We start from the raw sequence: 21,911 nt of genomic DNA, 5'->3' as shown, positions 1-21,911 counted from the left end.
TCTATTCCTTTGGGGGCCCACAGATTCTATTGCCCAAGGGATGGAGAATTCTGAAAGCATGGAAGGTCATCCAGGGCTTGGGAGAGTCAGAAGATGCAAATCTATCCCAAAGGCTGGAATCACTGGAGCATGGGAGGCACAGGCAGGGGCCCTAAGGATTAGGAGAGGCAGGAGATCAGGTGACCCTTGAAGACCCAAGATGATCCCAACATCACAAGCTGTTTATGTAGTCCATCCCAACCTATGGCCCCTTTGATGAATAAGAATTCAGTGGTCTGGGGAAGTTGGTGAGGATGTGGTATCTGCTTGCCCCACCGTTTACATACCTCCCCTTCCATCCTGGCCAGAGTCACGAGGAACAAATGGACCCCAGGTTTGTGCTAGCCATTGGATACTAGCTATACCTCCGCTGGCTACGCCCGTCCACAGCAGGCAAATGTCCTTTGTCTCCCGTTCTAATCTGGCAGCCACAGGTAGCTGCTGGACCACAGTCCAAAGGATGCTACAGGCTGACAGGTCCAGCACCAGGCTCCTCAGCCATCCAGGCTCCTCCCGTCCTCCTCATATGTCACCTTTCATAAGAGACCCAACACTAAGAGCAGACAGAGGAGCCGGGGTGAGAGAACCCTTTTCCTTTCTCCAGTACAGTGCCAAGGGGCATAAGCTTACCTGCCGTGTCTCCTAAGGGGCTCAGTTGGCCTGTCATTATTTCTTGTCCGTAGACAGTGGTGGACTGGGCCAGGTGTTGGGAGGGGACATGTAAAGAAACAGCAGGCCCATTGGATTTTTAGGCTGGAATCCAAATCCTAGCCTATGAGAAAGCAGGTAAGAGCTCTGGTAGCCAGGAGCATGGCCTGGAGCCTGCCCTCCCACTCTTAAACCGGCCTCTCCCCACCCCACCCCACCCTACCCCACCCCATCCCATCCCCACCTCTAGGCCTGTACAGAGCCCGGGATAAACCACCTGTTCCTGCTTTTGTTCCTAGTGCCTGGCCTAGCTTCTGCCTCCCTTGGAGCCCCATTTAACTGCCCTCAGACTCCTGGTATGACTTGGCCTGTCCTCCTGGGTCCATGGTGACTCATACTGCTTTGGAATTTCACTCACCGGCATTTTCTGATGCACGTCCCGAGAGCCTGGCCTGGTGCCAGTGAACGGGCCTTGCAACAGCAACCCCACCAGTGATTATTATTTTGTCTACCTGAACTCCAGGCCATAGAGATGGGGAACAGGAAGTCAGCCAGAGAGACCAGGTGGGGACAGGAGGCTTTGTTCAGCTTGGTTTTACCTGCACACAGGTGGAGAACAGCAGGAAAGCTAAGGATTAGCATGGTTGCCCAGGAAACAGAAGACAGAAAACCCAAACTGGCCACCAGGCTTCTTTCTTAGTATGTGTTTATGAAGGCTCAAGCTGTCCTCAAACTTCAGCAATCCTCCTGCCTCACCCTCCCAAGGGTGAGGGTTGCAGGTCTGAGGGCGTCTGGGAATGGATCTCTGGGCCTCAGTTTATCATTTGGTGGATCTTAATGGTTCAAGGGCTCCAGATGTGAATATGATGTGATGGTCTCTGCTGGGTCCAACCCTTCCAAATGGAAATGTCCCCACAGACATACATGCTGTCTGTGCCTTTGTTCTCCAGCCGGTGATGCTACTGAGGGGGCTTTAGGAGATGGGACAGAGATGGCAGAAGTAGGTCACAGGGGCAAGGACGCTGAAGATCATTGCCTGGCCCCTGGTTCCATGTCTCTGATCCCTGGTATACCGTGGTGTGAAGGCCTTATGTTCACCATAGATACAGCCAGTGTGAGTTCACTAATAGCCAGGAGCCAGAGCAAGCCTGGGTTCCACTCTTGTAACTGTGGCCAGGATGGAAGAGGAGGTATCTAAGAGATGGGGCAAGCAGACACCATATCCTCCGCAGACACCATATCCTCCGCAGACACAGCGACCACCATGGACCCTGCCGTGATGGACCGAAAGCTGAAATGTGCTTCCTCCCTTAAGGTGTCCACTGTCAAGCATTCTGTCAGTGACATAAAAATAATACATATTTATATTTATAATAATATAATGTATATATCCTTCATTTTGAATAACATGTACTCACATACATAAAATAAATAAATCTTTAAAGAAAAAAAAGAGAGAGCAAGACTTTGACTATTTCCTACTGTCAAGGTGTCTCTCTAGGGGACCCTCCCTGGCCCATGGGGCATCATTCCAAAGAAGCTGACTCAAATATCAGGAGAAAAATTATACTGCTGAATATTTAATGGGAGCCTCCAGAATATGTGACTTCAGTCATCTATTTAGGTGCTGGCAGGGATAGAACCTAGGGCCTTGATTGTGCTGGGCAAGTTTCTACCACTGAGATATATTACCGTCCTTGGCACTGCCTGTTAGAGGTAAAATTGGGTCCCTGTCCTTTCCCTCTTTAAGGCAGGAAACAAAAATATAGTCGACAGCTACTATCAAATGTTTTATGTTTAACTAGAGCTAAACCAACAGACTCAAAAAATTTTGCCGCTTTCAAAAATGTATCTCACTTTAAAAAAGATGTGTGTATACTTGTGTGTGTGTGTGTGTGTGTGTGTGTGTGTGTACTGGGTGAGTACAGTGTGCCAGGAGGGCCCAGGAGGGACCAGGGGGGATCATGGGGGGGCAGGAGGGACCAGGAGGGGCCAAGAGGGACCAGGGGGGTTCATGGGGGGCCCAGGAGGGGCCAGGAGGGACCAGGAGGGCCCAGGAGGGGCCAGGAGGGACCAGGGGTAGGGCAGGAAAGGACCTGGGATCCTTTGAGCTGGAGTTACAGGTAAGCTTATAGGAGTAAGCTGTGGGTTCTAGGAACCGACCTTGGGACCTCTGCAAAAGCAGATGCTGTTAACCACTGGACCCACTCCGTCCTCAACCTCACACACACTTTAAGCTGCAGTACCTGCACTGGTTCATTGCACTGGTACCAGGCAGGCTGCCCACCAACACAGACTCCATCCTTCCCCATCCTGGCTCATGAGTAGCAGGCAGAGCCCCATCTGCCAGGTCCCCGTGGTTTCTAAAGTGATGCCAGAAATGCCTGGCAATCCAGTGTCTCAGCCACAGAGCTGGAGTTGACATTCCGACCTGGTACAGCTAGGGTCTAGAGCTGTCCTCCAAATGCTTCCGTAGAAATATGATCTGTATGGGCCTCTGAGATGGTTTATCCGTAAGAGCACTGGCTGTCCTTCCAGAGATCAGGGTTTGATACCCAGCACCCACAGGGCAGTTCACTATAGTCCTTAAATCCAGTTCCAGGGGATCTGAAGCTCTCTCTTCTGGCCTCTGGGGAATACAAAGCATATAATGTGGTGTGCAGATGCCACATTATTTTCTTATATATTATATATAATATATATGAAATTATTATATTATATATAATATGAAATTATATTATATAATTATTATATAAATAATAAAATTATATATATATATATATTATCATGAGGGGGCTGAGGAGATAATCTGAATGTCCCAAAAATGAGGGAGGGAGCTTATTTCCATGCTACTTGAGGACACAGCCAGAATGTGACATCTATGCCAGGACTGGCAGCACAGGTGTGTACTCACAGAAGCAAAAGTTCAAGGCCAGACTGGGCAATTTAGTTCAAAAGCAAATTTTAAGAGATGCAGCTAAGTGAAAAGGAGATGGATTGAAGTTTCTAGTGAGAAAAAAACAAAACTGACAAAATCTACCGGTGCACTGAGATCTCTCGCACTTCCCAGCTTGCGACCTATGGGCAAATGATATATATTTACACATACATCGCTTGTGGACCTACCTCCCCCTCTCCCTCCCGCCTCCCTTCCTCTCTTCCCCCTCCCTGCAGTGCTGCCCAGGACCCAGTGCTCTCCTCTCTGGAGACGGCCACCACCTTGTTCATGGGGGTGCGGGGAGGGGGCGAACTTTGAGAACCCAATAAAGAGGCGTGGGGCTGAGGTGGTATGCTGAGGTTCAGGCCGAGGACTGCCTCACTTGGGCGGAAAGTGGTGCAGACACTGAGGCCTGGGGCAAGAGCAGCCAGCGAAGCCGCTGCAGCTAGCACTCAGCTAACCCGGCTCGGCTCGGGGCCAAACTGAGGCCAGGAGCTGGCACTGGCGGTGTGAGCTGGCCGCTGTGCAGCGTAAGCTCTGCAGGGCAAACTCGGGGTGGGCTTCGCAGATTGGCCCCTGCCTGCCTATCCATTCTAGTCTTGTCCAAACGAGGCCAGGGGCCTGAGCGGCCACTGCTTGGAGATTCCCGGTAGCGATCCGGTGGCTTTCTCAAATGACTGTGGTTGGTGAAAGAATCAACTCTAAAAATCAGACTACTTGAACGGTCTCGAGGGGCCTGCCCTACCTAGTCAGCTCCAGATAAGAAAGAAAGGAGTGGCTGGGGGTTGGGAGGGTGGGAGGGGCTTCCTGCTGCAACGGAGGGTTCTACACCGGGATCAGTTGGGTACAGCTCCTCCTAACTCCCACAACCCAGCTTTTAAAATAATCGGCACCACAACCCGACTTAAACAGCCAATTCCCTGCAACCGTGTTTGCAGAAACTCCTGTCGCCAAGAATTACAGAACTCCTTATGCCTAGGCATTAATGATTTTCTTACAAAAGAAAATGAGACCGTTGTAAGAAACAAACAAACAAACAAACAAACAAACAAACTTTGGCTTTAAGCTTTACAAACAGATAAAAGATGATACCAGGAAAAAGACTGGTTTGGCGTTTTCTTTTGATTGGCTGGAGCTAAAAGAGAAAGTTAAATATAGGAGATGTGAGCAAACTTTAAAAAATATTGGTTTGGGGTGTGGGGTCTGGGTGCATTTAACAGTGAACAAGTTGAAATACCCAGGTTGTAACTTGGGACTTAGGTGTTTGTAGGTGTCTCACAAAGCTGTAGGGAGATTAGATTCCTTGGAATGTAGAACCAAATTTTTAAATATCTACAGAGTTTGTTTGGTGAAAAAACTTGGCACCGGATATCAGTGGAGCATTGTACTTTGAAGACAGCTAGGATAACAATCTAAATTGTGCTGGTTAAATGAACCGACTCTTCTGTTTTTTCAAAATTATCAAGGAATTTGGTGATTAAATGAATTCTTTTTTTCTCTTCACACTGGTAAGAAAATAGCCAGGCTTTTCACTGTCTCTCCTTATAAATATTCTAATGTGACAATTGAGCATTTAAACCTCCGGGGATTTAATGTACTAGTAAATTATTTAGGCAAATTAAAAATAGGCAAAGAACATGCAAATATGATTCATTAGAAAGGAATTAAATATAGAAACATTTTTAAATGTTTTACATTTGCCTTATGGGACAAGCTTATCTCCTTGGGAGGTTGAGGTGAGAAGCTCGCTAGTCCAAGGGTTGCCTAGGTTACAGGATGAATTTTAGGCCAACTTGGGCAACTTAACAAGTTCCTGTTCCAAACTCAAAAGTGAAAAGAAGGCTGAGAGATATAGCACAATGGTAGGGCACTCGCCCAGTGTGCCCGAGGCCCTGGGTGCCTGGCATCTCCAGAACTGAAAACAGAAGTGAAAACTGGATTAACCCTTCCCCTCCCCCCCCCCCCCCCCCGTGTGGGCCGACTGCTCCCCTGCCCCTTGTCCGTGGGAAGAGAGTGCTCAGCCCCAGATAAATTATCAGTAAGGACCTTGCTCCATCCCACCATTTGGTGGTGGAGTTTGAACCCAAGACCGCAGCTTGTTAAATAACAAGGCTTTTGTGATATCAGGGGGATGGCGGTACACTTGGGAGGCAGAGGCAGAGGCAGAGGCAGAGGCAGAGGCAGAGGCAGAGGCAGAGGCAGAGGCAGAGGCAGGCAGATCTCTCTGTAAGTTCCCAGTCAGCCAGGCGGGTCTACAGAGCAGTTCCAGGGCAGCCCAAGGTACACAGAGAAACCAAACGAAAAGGAAAGGAAAGGAAAAAAAAGTACTAAGAAAGAAAGAAAGCAAGGAAGAAGGAAAGAAAGAATACAGAATGCTTTTGTGGGAATTGGAGAGATGGCTGAGGGTTGAGAGTACACGCTGCTCTTGCACAAGACCTGGGCTTAGTTTCCAGAACCTTCCTAGGGTGGGGAAGCTAGGGCAGGGCACTCACATGAGCATATACACACATAAGTATGCACACACACATAATTAAATAAATCTTTTTTAAAAGAATGTGTTTGTTTCTAAAGTATGGTTTTGCTCTGTAGACTAAGCCAGACTTGAACTCTTGATTTTCCTGTCTCTGTTTCCCAAGTACTTAGCTATCTATGGTATAGACATGGGAAAGTTAAAACCTTCTTAAATAATAATATTATAACCCCCCCCCCCTTGGCGGGAATACATGTTGGCAAACTTCATCCGGAAAATACTTAGATGATATATGTAGAGTCCCAGAATTATTCTAAAGGTTATTTAAGACTCTGAGTACTTTATGAACCAGCTACGTCTATCTTTCATTTTATTATTTTATTTTATTAGTCTATGGGTGTTTTACCTGCATGGATTTCTGTGCACTGTGTGAATGCAGATCCTTCAAAACCCAGAAGAAGGCGCTAGACCCCTGTTGCCAGAGTTACAGACAGTTGTAAGCTGTTGCATGGGTGCCTGGTCCTTAGAGCTTAGACTGAGCCATCTCTCTAGTCCCAGCTACTTGTTCATTGACTCCCATGTATGCACATAGAAACCCTTCCATCTGTCTCTTTTTAACCTCTCCTTTACCACCCAATTCACAGGCCTAGGGACTGAATATGATAGGATAGAACAATTGCTTGGATTTTCTTCTTCTTCTTCTTCTTCTTCTTCTTCTTCTTCTTCTTCTTCTTCTTCTTCTTCTTCTTCTTCTCATATATCTTCAGAGGCTTAAACATTCTCATCTACTTGAATCCAAGGAAGCCTAATAAAGTCAAAGGAGACAGTGGATGTCCTAGTGTGTGTACACACACACCAGATACATAATGCTTGATTGGTTAGCAATGGACTCTCAAGCATTAAGGAACAATTCACCCACAAAGAAAAGTATAGGGAGCTGGAGAGATGGCTCAGCAGTTAAGAGCACTGACTGTTCTTCCAGGAGTCCTGAGTTCAAATCCCAGCAACTACATGGTGGCTCACAACCATCTGTAATGGGATCTGATGCCCTCTTCTGGGGTCTGAGAGACAGTGTATTCACATAAAATAAACAAAATAAATCTTTTTTTTTTTTAAAGTACAGAAACATGTACTAAAGTTGTTTGACATGTCACAATAATACATCTTAACATTTTTATTTTTTTCTGTGTATTTTAAAAACATATTTTCCAGATGGATATGATACATCTAACTTTAGTTTGGGGTGTATCTCTGTTAGGGTTTCTATTTCTGTGAAGAGACACCATGACCGTGGCAACTCTTATAAAGGACAACATTTAATTGGGGATGAGTTACAGTTCAGAGGTTCAGTTCATTATCATCATGGTGGGAATCGGGGCAGCATCCAGGCAGACATGGTACTCGAGAAGGAGCTGAGAGTTTTACATCTTGATCCACAAGCAGCAGAGGGGAGTGTGTGCTACACTGAGCATCGCTTGGGCATAGGAGACCTCAAAGCCTGGTCCCACAGTGGCACACCCACTCCAACAAGGACACACCCACTCCAACAAGGACACACCCACTCCAACAAGGACATACCTACTCCAACAAGGACACACCCACTCCAACAAGGACACACCTACTCCAACAAGGACACACCAACTCCAACAAGGACACACCCACTCCAACAAGGCTAAACCTCCTAATAGTATCACTCCCTTTGGGCCAAGCATCCAAACACATGAGTGTCTGGGGGCCATACCCATTGAAACCACCAAGGTAGGAAAGTATCCCAGTCATAGATTGCACTTACACAAACCCAGGTTGTCTGGCTGACTTCACACTCAGGCCCATAGTATATATCATGGTTTGGGGTCTATTCCTGCAACGTGTGCTAAGGAAAACAGTGCACGCCTGAATCAAGCACAGGAGAAAATAGCAATCTGGAGCTGGGGTAAAACCTGAGAAGATGTGTGAAGCTGCTGCTGGCAGAAGACGGCAGCCTTTTTCACAGTGTGAGTGGAAGGAGTGCATTCTGAAATAGTGATAAAGTATAGTGCAGTAAACACACCAGCAACGGAGTCGTTATCGTTAGCGAGAACGATGGACTTAGCCAGGCATGCCGCCCACACCTGTCATCCCAGCATTTGGGAGGTGGGAGAGGGGGATCACAAGGCTACATGGCAAAACCTAACCCAAACAGAACAGTCTTTGTTTAGTCAGGCAGTAGCTTTCATTTGTAATCCACTTGGAAGGCTAAGGCAGGGGAAACACAAGTTCAAGGCTAACCTGAGTTACATAATGAGTTGGAAACCAGGCAGGGTTATATAAGGAGAACTTGTCTCAACACACACACACACACACACACACACACACACACACACACACACACACACACACAGAAGAGAGACTGAGAGACAGAGATCTGGGGAGGAGATGACTTAGTAAATTGCCTGCTATATAAGCATGAGCCTAAGTTTGGTTCCCTGGTATTCACCTAAAAGCATTTGCTGCTCTTCCAAAAGACCTAGGTTCAAATCCCAGCACATGCATGCTAGCTTATAACTTTCTGTATCTCCAGTCCCATGGGATCTGATGCCATCTGCTGAACTCCATGGACACCAAGGATGCATGTGGTAGCCACACATACATGCAGACAAAAGAAAAAAAAATCACTCGTACACATAAAACATATAAAAATAAACACGAGGTAGCTTGAGCAGCCACAGTGGGACCACGGGGTAGTGTGTCTGATAACCAAGGAGACTGAGTGACTGACAGGGAGCAGGGATTCTACACAGAGGGCATGCATAGTGGGCTATGACGGGGGGAGCAGGGAGTCTACACAGAGGGCATACATGGCGGGCTAAGTCCTGGATGAGACAGGGCCAAATGGAGCAGGGTTTCAACACGGTGCTCTGAACAAACTACAGTTTAGAACAGAAGTATTTCTTTTTTTTATTTGATATATTCTTTATTTACATTTCAAGTGATTTTCCATTTCCTGGATCCTCCCTCCCTGAAAGTCCCAACAGAAGTATTTCTTTGGGGGCTAGAGAGATGGCTCAGCAGTTCAGAGCACTGACTGATCTTCCAAAGATCCTGAGTTCAATTCCCAGCAAGCACATGGTGGCTCCCAACCATCTGTGATGGGATCTGATGCTCTCTTTTGGTGTGTCTGAAGACAGGGATAGTGTACTCATATACATAAAATAAAAAATAAAAATAAAAAGAGAGAAGTATTTCTTCCTGGAATCTTCCATCGAATGCTTTTGGTCAGCAGATGATCTAGAGTAATGCAGACTACATAAAGTAAATCATGGATGAGAAGCTGTTCTCTAAGGGTCCCACCTACACTGCTGATGTGCTTTATTCTGTCCTGCCTTGAACTGTTTTCATTCTAGAAGGTTCTAGCCATCCTCTGCCTTCAGCTCCAAGTTGCCACTCTCAAAGCCAAACTCAAGCTCTGCAGTTTTTCATCTTTTCTCTTCTCTGTGTTCAGCTATCACCTTCTTGACTCCTCTCCTGGGTCACTTCTGTTCATCCATGTAACAACTCCCAGAGAGTCACCTCCACACTTCTTGGGGGTGTTTCCAGGCAGTTCTGCTGGGATCCAGGTGACCCACGTTGCACACATGAGGAACTCAGTATCTCAGTGCCAGCCGTGCACTAAAGCTTAATCCATAGTCGTTGGTTCTTCCTTGAATGTGACCTCAGCATCTTGCCCTGGAATTAGGGAAGTCTTCTTTCTGCCCCTTTGTGATACAAATCGTGTAGGAGGCTGATGGTAGGACCTGGTAGTCAGCGGCACTCTGGAGAGGTGGGTATGGAGGTTGCTTGTTGCCTCTGCGTGGGACAGCTGGGCTTGACTCTTGGGAGGGTCATGAAGGCACATGAGATGTGGGTTTTGGGGTCAGCAATCTGGAGTCACACACTGGGTCCCTGGAAATGGAATAGGTACATCTAGAGACACCACAGGAAATGGCTCAGGTGACATAACTAAGAAAAAGGACACCACACCACTTAGTAGGTGTGGTGGTTTGGTAGGAATGAGCCCCATAGATTCATATGTTTGAATGCTTGGCCACAGAAAGTGGCACCATTAGGAGGTGTGACCTTGTTGGAGGAAGTATGTCACTATGGAGGTGGGCTTTGAGGTCTCCTATACTCAAGCTATGCCCTGTGTAGCACACAGTCTCCTTCTGCTGCCTGCGGATCAAGATGTAGAACTCTCAGCTCCTTCTCTAACACCACGTCTGCCTGCATGCTGCCATGTTTCCTGCCATGACTATAATGGACTAAACCTCTGAAACTGGAAGCCAGCCCCAATTAAATGATTTTCTTTATAAGAGTTGCCATGGTCTTGGTGTCTCTTCACAGCAATAAAATCCTAAGACAGTAGATGAATTCTTGACCTTGCCTCTTTTATTCAAAGTAGGAGGAACTCTTGAGTCCTGGCTCTGTTTCTAGAACCTGGGCCAGCCACCTCCCAGCGGTCCCTGCTCTGCTCTCACTGGTCATGTGGTTTAATTATGAGGTCAGGAAGGGATTTCTAGTAGTGGGTTGCATAGCCCGTGACAACCCTGCTGGCTGTATTTCACAGGCCCCCATCAATCCAGCCTGGCCTGTGAGCCTTGTAGGCCTCAGGGACCCAAAGCTTCTTTCTGACTTGTGCAGCAGTGACTATGGGATTCTCTTTTAGCAAGGCATGGGGAGAAAAATTAGAATGTGAAACTGGGCAGAGGCCTAGTCCTGAGGGAGTAAAAGGGAGGCCACCCAAACCTCAGCTTTCTGTTGTCATCTGGGCCCTTGCGTGAGACCTATATGCCACTTGAGTCTCCCCTTTAGAGCTGCAGGCTCCATCTTGTCTATTTGTCTCACCCTTAACACTAAAAGAGACACAAAGAACCCGCAGGCCACCCTGCACCCGCACCTTGCCTCTGCCTTGTGACTGTGCTTAATATAGGCCAAACGAAAACAGCTCCCAAAATAGAGCTGCTCTGAGAGGCAGCTGCGGCTAGGAAGCACTCCACAGAAAGAGAAAATGTGCAGGTGACAGGGGAGCCTAGTTCTCCTCAGGTGTTACATAACCCAGGCTAGGAAACTGGGGCCCTAAATCAGCAGAGGGAAGAAAGCTTGCCTTGTCCCCTTAGAGGCCTTCTTTTCCCCCTCCCCAAGACCACGGGGCAGCCCCACTTTACAGGCAAGGAAGGAGTTGGGCACAAGGTCACCCCTCAAAGCATCCCCCAGGGAGCCTGTCATGCATGCCTAAGTGGTCACATGACTTCCTGAGCTGGCTAGGAGCCTCAGAGGAGTCAGGTGACTCCCAGAAGGCTTGGTGCCTGGGGTGGGTTTCATCTGATCAAAGAGGTGGGGGCAGGAGGGGAGGGGGAGGAACAAGATGGCCAAAGGAAGCAGCAGCAGCCGCAGCAGCAGCAGAGGCTGCCCCGTGGCCAGCAATCTCTGCAATCTGGAACAGCCTCTGGCTTAGCATATTTCATCTTTCTTCAGCCAGGAGGAGACCTCTATCATGCAGGAGAGATGCCTCCTCCTTTCACTCATCTCTCCATTCCTTCAGTGGTCCCTTCATTGCCGGAAGAAGCTCTACTTCCTGTCTGACACTACTTCCGGTCTGACTGCGCCTTCCTTGGCTTGCTTTGTACTTTGCCCGGTTTTCTTCCTCCTCAGCTTGTTCTTTGCTGCTAAACTCCACTGTGGAGTTTAGAACAGTGAAGGCCTCAGGAGAGGGTGCAAGGACTATTTTGGGGGCAGGAACGGGAGGCTAAACGGTGCTTGTCAGTCCCAGGGAAGGAATTGATGGTTATTGTTTGTCCAGACAGAGGACAGGGGCCAATGTGCAAAGGCCCAGAGGCCAGATGGAAAGTATGCCATCTCTTTCATGAAAAACTATCGCCATTACAGATAGAGTCTGAAAGGCACAATGCCGGTGACAAAATGCCACACAGCCACAAAGGACTCTGCATGGCAGTGTGCTTTCCAACCTGACAGCTGGGGCAGAGGGTTCTCAAAGCCTGCGTAGCAAGGCAAATCTCTGGCCTTACCTCAGATCTGTTGTATCAGAAACTCTGGGTGTGTGGAATAGTGAGTGAGTACTGATCTCTCTCTGGGTGTGGGCCCAGTGGTTCTAGGTTTGAGGCCCAGGGCATGAACAGCTTGGAATGATACCTGATTACAGGACAAAATGGTATGTGTTTTAGTTATGGTTCCTATTGCTGGGAAGAGACGCCTGACCTCAGCAACTCTTATAAAAGAAAACATTTAACTGGGGCTGACTTACAGTGCAGAGGTTCAGTCCATCATTGTCATGGCAGACACCGTGCTGGAGAGATAGCAGAGAGTTCTCCATCTGGATCCGCAGGCAGCAAGAAGAGAAAGTGAGCTGCTAGGCTCTGCTTGAACTTCTGAAACCTCAAAGCCCACCCCTAATGACAAACCTCCTCCCACAAAGGCACACCCCCAATAATAATACTCCCTATATGTCTATGGGGGGCATTCTCATTCAGACCACCACAGTGTGAAACAGGGCAAGGCTGGGGAGGAGGGCCTAGGGGTTAGTGAGCTAACATGATGACGTTAGTGGACACCTTCCTCCATTAGCAAAAATTCAAACTGGCTGGGAGGGGTGGTGCACACCGGTTAATCCCACCACTAGAGTGTCAAAGGCAGTGGACCTCTGTGAACTCTGTGGCACCCTGATCTACATAAATGAGCTGAGAGGCTTGGAGGGTAGCTTAGTTGATAAAATGCTTCCCTTGCAAGCCTGAAGACCCGAATCTGTGAAAATCCCTGGTGTTCACTTGCAATCTTAGCACTGGGAAGGTGGATACAGGTGGATTCCTGGGGCTTGGTCTTGGCCCATTTGGATAGCCCAGGACCCGAGAGGGACCCTGTCTGAAAGATAAGATTGATGGATGAGTCCTGAGGAAGGACACCGAGGAGGTTGTCCTTTGACCTCTGTATGTACTTCACACACACACACACACACACACACACACACGTGAGCGCGCGTGCGTGCACGCTTAAAACTTGTCTACATTTGGTACAGAGATAAATGTACTCTAGGATAAATCATTACTTTTAAAATTTTTTTTAAAAAACTAAAAACAGTTGTACCGATCCGTGTATGAACTGTGAGCCCTCCTCACTGTGCCCAGTGGGTAAGTCAGCCATAACGTTTAGATGAGTCTCAAAAGCACCAGCCTTTGACTCATCTAAGCAGAGAAGCTGGGCCATTGTAGCTGATACTCCAAATCTGGGATCAGGGTGCTGGGTGGATGGACAACAAGACAAAGGAGGATGGACGAGAAAACTTACAGGAGACCATCCAAGTTCAAGCATGAGATACCTGAGGAGTGTTCAAGTGGGACTGTCCAAGCCACAGTTAGCTGAGCAAGGCAAGAGTTCCAACACAGACGTGTAAGTCATGGGGCTGGAAGAGACGGCTCAGTGATTAAGAGCACTGATTGCTCTTCCGAAGGTCCTGAGTTCAATTCCCAGCAACCACATGGTGGCTCACGACCATCTGTAATGGGATCTGATGCCCTCTTCTGGGGTGTCTGAAGACAGCTACAGTGTACTCATACATAAAATAAACCTTAAAAAGAAAGATAAGTAAGTCATGGTTGTAAGGGCTTGCTGAAGCAACTGGGTCAAACTGTCTGCACAAGAGAGGAGGACCACCAGCTAGAAGGTGGACGGTATAGTAACAACCTGAGCCTCGAAGTGCCCAGCAGCCAACTGTCAGCCCACAGAGTCCAGCAGGTGGGCAGCGAAGCACATCTTCTGTGTTGAGATGTCAACATACAAGGTGGTGTTAGCCTTGACCCATGGAGGTGTGGAAGGCAACTGGAACACAGGGAGACCAGGAGTAGGGGCTCTTCCTCCAAGAGGTTTGCCTGCTGGGGTTGGGGAGAACAGTGGTTAGTGGGGTTGTGGGGGTGTAGAGAGTGTCTATATTGGTTCCCCGGGAAACGGATGCCAAGGCAAGTGTTTGCAGGCAGGGCAGTTCTTAGGAAGAGCAGAGTGGGGGAAGTAGCATGGCTGGGGAGTGGGCCTGTGATGCAGAGATAAAGTCCTTTGCAGAGCTAGCTGGAGCTGCAGAGCTGCCAAGGTCCTTCAGTCGTCCTTCAGGAGTATGAGAAGGGAGGGCCTTGCTCTACCTACCTATCACATCTTTCTAATTGCTGTTTGCCTCGGATGCTGACCCTTGAGAGACTGGCTCATTCTCCAGGCTGGCGATTCTTAGAGCTGAAAAATGACACTCCCCCCACCCCATAACGTAGCTTAAAAAAAAAAAAAAGATGTATGTATTTAGTGTATAAGTGCTCTATCTGCATGTACACCTGCATGCCAGAAGAGGGCACCAGATTGCATTATAGATGGCTCTGAGCCCCTGTGTGGACGCTGGGAATTGAACTTCCGGACCTCTGGTAGAGCAGCCAGTGCTCTTAATCGCTGAGCCATCTCTCCAGCCCCTAAGTACAGCTTTTACATCTATAACAGTTCAAACCTTAGGCCTTCTATTCATTTCACTTGGGCTTACCCACTGTTACCTAATCACAACTTAATTAGGGCAGGGCAGGTTCTGACACCTGGAGAGAGGAACTTAAGCCATCAAAACTAGTCAGATGGAGCCATAGGACACTGTCTCACTTTATTAATACTTTTAGTAGAAGTCACAATCAAGGTTCTTGGTCACACTTCCCTCTACCCATTTGGTTTCCCGAGTGACGTGTTTCATTAAGTCACCCTGTAGTGACCTTCTGCCCTTGGAATACTTTTTGCATGTGCTGGGATTTGATCCCACGGCTCCATGTGTGTGGCGCCAATACTCAGCCTCAGAGGCACTTTCACTAACGTGTGTAGGGACGGATGAACTCAAAACTCTCCTGTTGGGACAATCACGTCTGTGTCTGTGTGGCTTGCTAATCTTAATAAAATAAGCTCGAGGCTTCCTTATCAGTCATTTGATGAGGCCTGCACTGAAAATGGATGTTAGTGTGGCCCAGCCAGCTAACTATCCTTGGTAGTTCCCACAGGGAACTAAACTCAGCATTGAGGAGGACACGGGGAGCATATATATTTCTGTCCAGAAGGGGGCGCCTGTTAATGGATCTCAACCTCCACTTCGGATTGATTGCTTTTGAAAACATTCTTAGAAAGTGCTCCTAAGAAAGATGGAAAGAAGGGAGAAGGGATCAAAAATGCAGAAGAGGGAAATAAATAAATGATTGGCAGAAGGCAGAGACCTGAAGTAAGGAGGAGAGAAAAGCCTTCAGAGTCCTGGAAGGATGGCTTTGTTTAAAGATTTTTTTTATCTTTTATTTTTTTTAAAGATTTGTTTATTTACTTGATCCAGCATTGTAGGGGAGTACCAGGACAGAGAAAAGGGAGGGGGAAAGATAGGAGAATGGATGGAGAGAAGAGGACTTATGGGACATATAGGGGGAGACTGGGAAAGGGGAAAGCTTTTAAAATGTAAACAAAGAATATAGAAAATAAATAAATAAATAAAGATTTGTTTATTCATTATATGTAAGTACACTGTAGCTGTCTTCAGACACACCAGAAGAGGGCCTCAGATCTCATTACGAATGGTTGTGAGCCACCATGTGGTTGCTGGGATTTGAACTCAGGACCTTCAGAAGAGTAGTCAGTTCTCTTAACCACTGAGCCATCTCACCAGCCCAGGGATGTTTTTTTTATGCTGGAAGGAAGGTGGGGACAATTCTGGAAGCTCTTGTCAATGTCTCCTATTCTTCCCTGCAAAATAGGAAGGAAAGTAAGGAGGAGGTTTACTGAAGAAGGGGAGGGTCTGTAAAGGTTTGTAAATAGAAAAGGTCATGACTGAGAGAGACATAGTCGTAGTGTAAAGAAGTCACTGAATAGGAGAGCCGGAAGGAAGCCGCTAGAGAGCTTGCATGGTCAGTTGCTGAGGGGAGCACTTCTGGGAGACGGTGAGACGGTAAAGCGCTGGGCTGAGCTGTGGAGTGGACAGCAAGGCAGAATGGTGGGAAGCCACTCAGAAGGGGAAGCAGGGAGACACCGGAAGGCAGACTGTGCTGCATCCCAGACCTGTGGTGCTGGGTGAAGAAAGGAAGGTGAGTTGGGACAGCACCAAGGGTGGAGAGGAGGGGCAGAGAGGTCGACGGGTGTGATCGATGAGGAGATGAGGGTAACTTGTCCTGGAGCCTGGATGAAGGACCTTAGTTGTCACAACTGGTCACTTTTGTCTCTAGGCACAGGACAAAATTCTCTTTGGTAGAGGTTTATTTGAAGATGCCTCTCCCACTCTCCTAGTTAGGGTTACTATTGCTGTGATGAAACAGCATGACCAAAACAGCTCAGGGAGGAGAGGCTTTAATTTGCCTTACACTTGATATCACTGTTCATTGTCAAAGGAGCTCAGGACAGGAACTCAAGCAGGGTAGGAACCTGCAAGCAGCCGCTGAGGCAGAGGCCACGGAGGGGTGCTGCCTCCTGGCTTGCTCCATGGCTTGCTCGGCCTGCTTTCTTATAGAACCTAGGACCACCAGCCCAGGGATGGCACCACCCACAATGGGCTGGGCCCTCCCCTATCCATCACTCATTAAGAAAATGCCTTACAGCTGGATCTTACGGAAGGCTTTCTTTCAGATGACTCTACCTTGTGTCAGGTTGACGTAAAACTAGTCATGGCATGCACATGGATGCGACCTTTTGCACACTGATTTCAATATTGATCTTCTATCATTCCTCATTCCTTGGTTCACCCTTTGAACTGGTCATAAGACCTTACCAATTCCCTCATTATTAATGAAGCTGTTATGATTTGGATCTGAAATGTCCTTATGTTTTGAATGTGTATTCCTCGATGTACTGTGCTATGTTTAGGAAGCTGTGGAGTCTTTAGGAGATACAGCCTTACTGAGTGAAGTGGGTCACTAGGGGTACACCTCTGAAGCATGTCGGGTCCCTGGTTCTAGCTCTCTCTGCTCTCTCTAAGCCTTTGGGCCAACAGACCTGAATAACTCTGCCAGGTCTTCCTAACTATGATGGACTACTACCTTCTGAGACTCTGGACCAAACTAAATCTTATTTCCCATAATTTATCTCTGTCAGGCTTTCAATCACGGTGACATGCAAACCAACTAGTACAGAAACCTAATGCAGAGAACAGAACCATGTTCCAACCACTTGGCTTTTCCTCCCCACATGCTGTGTCCACAAAGATTCCTGAAGCTCCTCCACAGAGCATAGACTAAAAATCCAGCACCTCAAATCCATTCTTTACTTAAGAGTGGAATCCCTTCTGAAGTGGCCCTGGTTGGGCACGGTAAAACATGTCTGGATATTTTGCTAAAGGGTGCCTTGTGAGTCCACACAGAACCCAGCAGAGGACCTCCCACTCCATCAATGATTGCTACTCTTAGACTAGAGATCTGTCTCCAGGTCACTCCATCCCTCTCTTCTCTGAAGCTGCAAAAGAGGGTAAATGTCCTCTAACTCTTTCCCTGCATGCTTGGGACTGTTTGGGAAATTATCACACAGATAAGGTTGCCTCTAAAGGAAGACAGAATAAACCGCACAAGGATCTGACTCATTCCTAGCAGGCATTCTCCACAAGCCCATTCTCCAAGTAGGCGTACCAGGAGGAGGATGCCAGTGAGAAGGCACGCTCAGCTTTCCTCTGAGATCTCCAAGTGAAGACCAAGGCCTGTCTTAGTTAGGGTTCTTACTGCTGTGAACAGACACCATGACCAATGTAAATTTTAGAAAAGACAACATTTAACTGGGGCTGGCTTACAGGCTCAGAGGTTCAGTCCATTGTCATCAAGGCAGAAATATGGCAGCATCCAGGCAGACACGGTGCAGGAGGAGCTAAGAGGTCTACATCTTTATCTGAAGGCTGCTAGTAGAAGAACTGACTTCCAGGCAACTAGGGTGAGGGTTTTAAGCCCACACCCACAGTGACACACCTACTCCAACAAGGCCACACCACCTAATAGGGTCACTCCCTGGGCTAATCATATACAAACCATCACAAGGCCCCAGCTTCACTCCTGGCCCTGATCTTTGCTTTTTGGCTGATATCTGTGGGTAACCTGACACAAGGGCCAGGGCCTCACCCACTCAACAGGTTACACTTGCTGTAGGTGACCATTTTGGCTTCAATGACTTGGCTGTGTTCCATCCTCTCCCTTGCTACGCACAGCAATCATCCGATCAGATGTGAGGGCGTGGGGCCAAGTCATACACCAAGGACTCCATATATGAGTTCTGGTCCTCAGCCAGGAACAAAGGACGAACTCTAAGACTCATTGATGCACTATGTAACACGCCATTCTAGTCCGGTGAGACCATGACCCAAAGCCTAGCCCTGACCTGGGACAGCTCTTTAACTTAGGACGTTCTCTGCTATTTAGTTTTTGTTCAGCTTCATCACAGTATCTGATACTCTATAGTAGGTTAAGTAAACACTTGTCTTTCCCATTAAACTGCCTGCTGCTTTGTGCAGCCTGGCAATAATATGCAAAGCTGAGATCCGATACTTTGCACACTGGGTGGGCTTGAATATGTTTAGCATTTGACAAGTTCTCCACTCACCTTTCCTCAGAAGAAAACAGCTAAGCCACTCTTCCAGACCTGGCTGAGACCAGTTTATCTCCCTTTCTAATTCCAGGCTGATGCGACTGCAAGCTAGCCAAGCCTCAGAGGCTGGCAGCATCCAGTCTGGAGAGGACCCAGAAACTGTCTATCGATTGAGCGAGTGAATAAGTAGGGTGAGACACAGGGGAGCATCCAAGAAACAGGACCCCAAGTGATCTGTGGCCATTGCAGTTTAGGGGAGCTGTGAATCAAAGCGACAGCTTGTCTCGAGGCAGGGATACTCTTTGTGTTCACAGGCCTTTGGGGAGAAGATAGAGAGTACAGGAAGCCAAGGATATCTTAGCAAGGGGGAAGAGTAAGTAAACACACGGGCTTTGGATGCAGAAGCTCTGGGGTGGGATTCAGCTCTTCCATTCCCTAATTGTGTAGCCTTTGATAAGTATGCCAAGCTTCGGCTGTAAACCAGGGACCCAGGTCCCAGGGCCGGATTAAACAGAATCGTGCAGATGCAACATGCTCTCAGGGTGCTTGAAGCACGGTGAACAGCAACACTATCACTGTCTTTGGCACAGGCTCGGTGGTGCAGTCATCCAGAGGAGCAGAATACCTGGAGGCAAAGAGCAGAGAGAAGTGGAAAGTTTGTTTATCTGCTCTTTCCTTCCTTCCAGACAAGCTCAGGACACTTGAGGGGCAGTTAGGTCTGTCTGCCCTGAAGCTTCCTTCGGAGGTACTTTTAAATAAGGAGGGAGGCTGCCACTAACTGTGAACACCTCATGGCTCCTTTGCAGAGAGACCTCTCTAAGGACTCCTGCATGGCCGTAGGACTATCTGGAAGGGATGCACTTACTGAACTGGCACTCACTGGCACCTTGCGAGTTTTGCTTTGCTCTGTGTGCAGTAGTGGGGACCGAGCTTGGGGACTTGCTTATCCTAGGCCAACACTCTACCAGTCCTCTTCTGTCAGTTTGGGTGGGAGATGCTAAGCTTTGAGCTTGGCAGCATCAGCATCTTCTGCCTTCCTTCCTGCCTTCAGCACCTTTCGAGTAAATGCCTGCCGCTCACCTATGCTTCACAGGGGAACTCGGAGCTGACAGCTCATCAGACTCTCCTAAGAGACATCTAACCATGTCTGGGTCTTGCCCTCAGAGAGCATGGCAGAATTCTCCTGGAGTATGATAGCCATTGCTTTTTCCAGGTTTCCAATGGGCAGCTAGGGTTGAAAATGAACTACTAGTGTATGAATTTCCATTGACTTCTTCCTCTCCCCCCCTCCCACCTTCCTCTCTTCCCTCCCTTCCTCTCTTCCCTCCCTTCCTTCCTTCTCCCTCTTCCTCCTTTCTCTTTTTTCTCTTCCTTTCCTTCCCAGTATAGGTTAAACAATCAGCCTTGGGTGTATTAAACAAGTGCTTTACAATCAATCTATAACCCTCTCCCCCGTTCCCCACCTGTTACAATATTTTTTGAAATAGGATTTCATATATTTCAGACTGGTCTTGAATTTACCATGCAGTGGAAGATTACCTTGAACTTCTTGATCCTCTTGTCTCTGCCTCCTGAGTGATGTGATTTATAAGTCCATGCCTCCATGCTATGATCAAACCCAGAGTTTTATGTGCGCTAAGCAAGTACTCTATCAATGAGATGCATTACTTAGCTTGTTGTTGTTGTCGTTGTTGTTGTTTTCTGAGACCGAGTTTCTCTCTATAACAGTTTTGGCTGTCCTGTAACTCCCTCTGTAGACAAGGCTGGCCTTCCACTTACAGACATCCTCCTGCCTCTGCCTCCCAAGTGCTGGGATTAAAGGCATGTACATCTCTCCAGCGCCTATCTTTTTATGCTTGATTTTGATACAAGATCTCACTAAGTTGCTGGGACTAAATTTGAACCCCCTTCTGTAGCTCAGTCTGGACTTGATCTTGTAATTCTCTCTTGCCCAGTTTACCTAGTAATTGAGATTGCAATGTCTCTGCTCTCAAATCCATTAGGTTCCTTTATTTTCTTGGAAGGAATTCTCTAGAAGGAATTAAATTTGTAAATCCAGGTGTGGTTATTCAAACACAGTAGGAAATCCTGGTTCAGGAAGACTCTTAGTTTTGTCCTGAGCTTGCTGATTTTAGGACAACTGCACCCGTGGAGACAGGAAGTGAGCCCTTTGTTTAAATCTCTGTCACACAGGTTGGGGAGGCAAAAGTCTCCGAGGAAGTTTGCTGTCTGGACCTTCCTGCCCTTTTGCACTCACTTGGATGCTGCTCAGCTGTGTCTAACCGCTGGATCCGGCTCTTCGACTTTCTGCATCCGTCTGCAGCTTTCTTCTCCTGCATTTATAGTGTCCCTTGAAAAATAAGAGGAATAGGCAAAGAATTGTTCCTAAAGTTCCCACTCTCCGCCTTAGAATCCTTTGGAGGACGGCAACCTCTCCCACCCTTCCTTCCTTGTCCTCTCCCATCGAAACTAAAAGCACGTCCTTGGAACTTCTCTGGAACTTTCTCCAACTGCCTCCCCAACAGCCAACTGCTTCTCCTGTCCTGTGCTCCCTCTGCAAACATTCTCTAAGAATTACAGGTCCTTAATACTAGTTAATCTTCATCCCATTAGAGAAATACTGTGAGGGTATCCCGAAGGGACCTCTGCCAGCTTCAAAACGGATCAGGATTCCCCAGGAGAGAAACCCACCAATACAGAGTCTAATGCCTTAAACCAGGTAAGTGAAAAAGCACTTCTGGCTCCTCGTGTGATATAGGGATTTCCCACAAGCCAGAGTGTAAAAAATGGAGAGACTGAGATGCAGAAACTTGACAGAAATTAGTGTCAAGCATAGCATTTTCTTTCTTTTAAAGATTTACTTATTTATTATATGTAAATACACTGTAGCTGCCTTCAGACACTCCAGAAGAGGGTGTCAGATCTCGTTACGGATGGTTGTGAGCCACCATGTGGTTGCTGGGATTTGAACTCAGGACCTTTGAAAGAGCAGTCAGTGCTCTTAACTGCTGAACCACCTCACCCAGCCCCCAACATTTTTTTAACCCTCCAATTTCATTGGATTTGAATACATCATTTGTAGCATTTCTAAGTGCTTGTCTCTGAGCATAAACACTTTTCTAATTGTCTCTATAAAGAGCACTGGAATGTTTCCAATTGCTGAGGCTCTGGGCTGGCAAAGAGCACGAGTGACCTTAGCAGGGCTCAATCTGACAACCTCTTAGCATGTTTCCTTCCTTAAAATAT

General features: G+C 47.5%; 1 protein-coding gene across 2 annotated transcripts in view; it reads left to right on the top strand.

Annotated features, from left to right (window-relative positions):
* Positions 1-21,067: 21,067 nt before the first annotated feature.
* The window catches only part of Pebp4 (phosphatidylethanolamine binding protein 4), a 216,183-nt gene continuing 215,339 nt past the window's right edge, over positions 21,068-21,911 (top strand). Inside the window, exon 1 of one of the 2 annotated variants that reach the window (XM_052191092.1) lies at positions 21,068-21,384. The gene's annotated coding sequence lies outside the window, so the exon portion shown is untranslated. The remainder of the gene's footprint in view (positions 21,385-21,911) is intronic. The other variant, XM_052191091.1, reaches the window with a different exon arrangement.

The sequence above is a fragment of the Apodemus sylvaticus genome, chromosome 8, assembly GCF_947179515.1.
Source record: "Apodemus sylvaticus chromosome 8, mApoSyl1.1, whole genome shotgun sequence".
Classification (NCBI taxonomy): Eukaryota; Metazoa; Chordata; class Mammalia; order Rodentia; family Muridae; genus Apodemus; species Apodemus sylvaticus.
The sequence above is the reverse complement of the archived record's forward strand: the minus strand, read 5'-3'. Positions and strand labels throughout refer to the sequence as shown.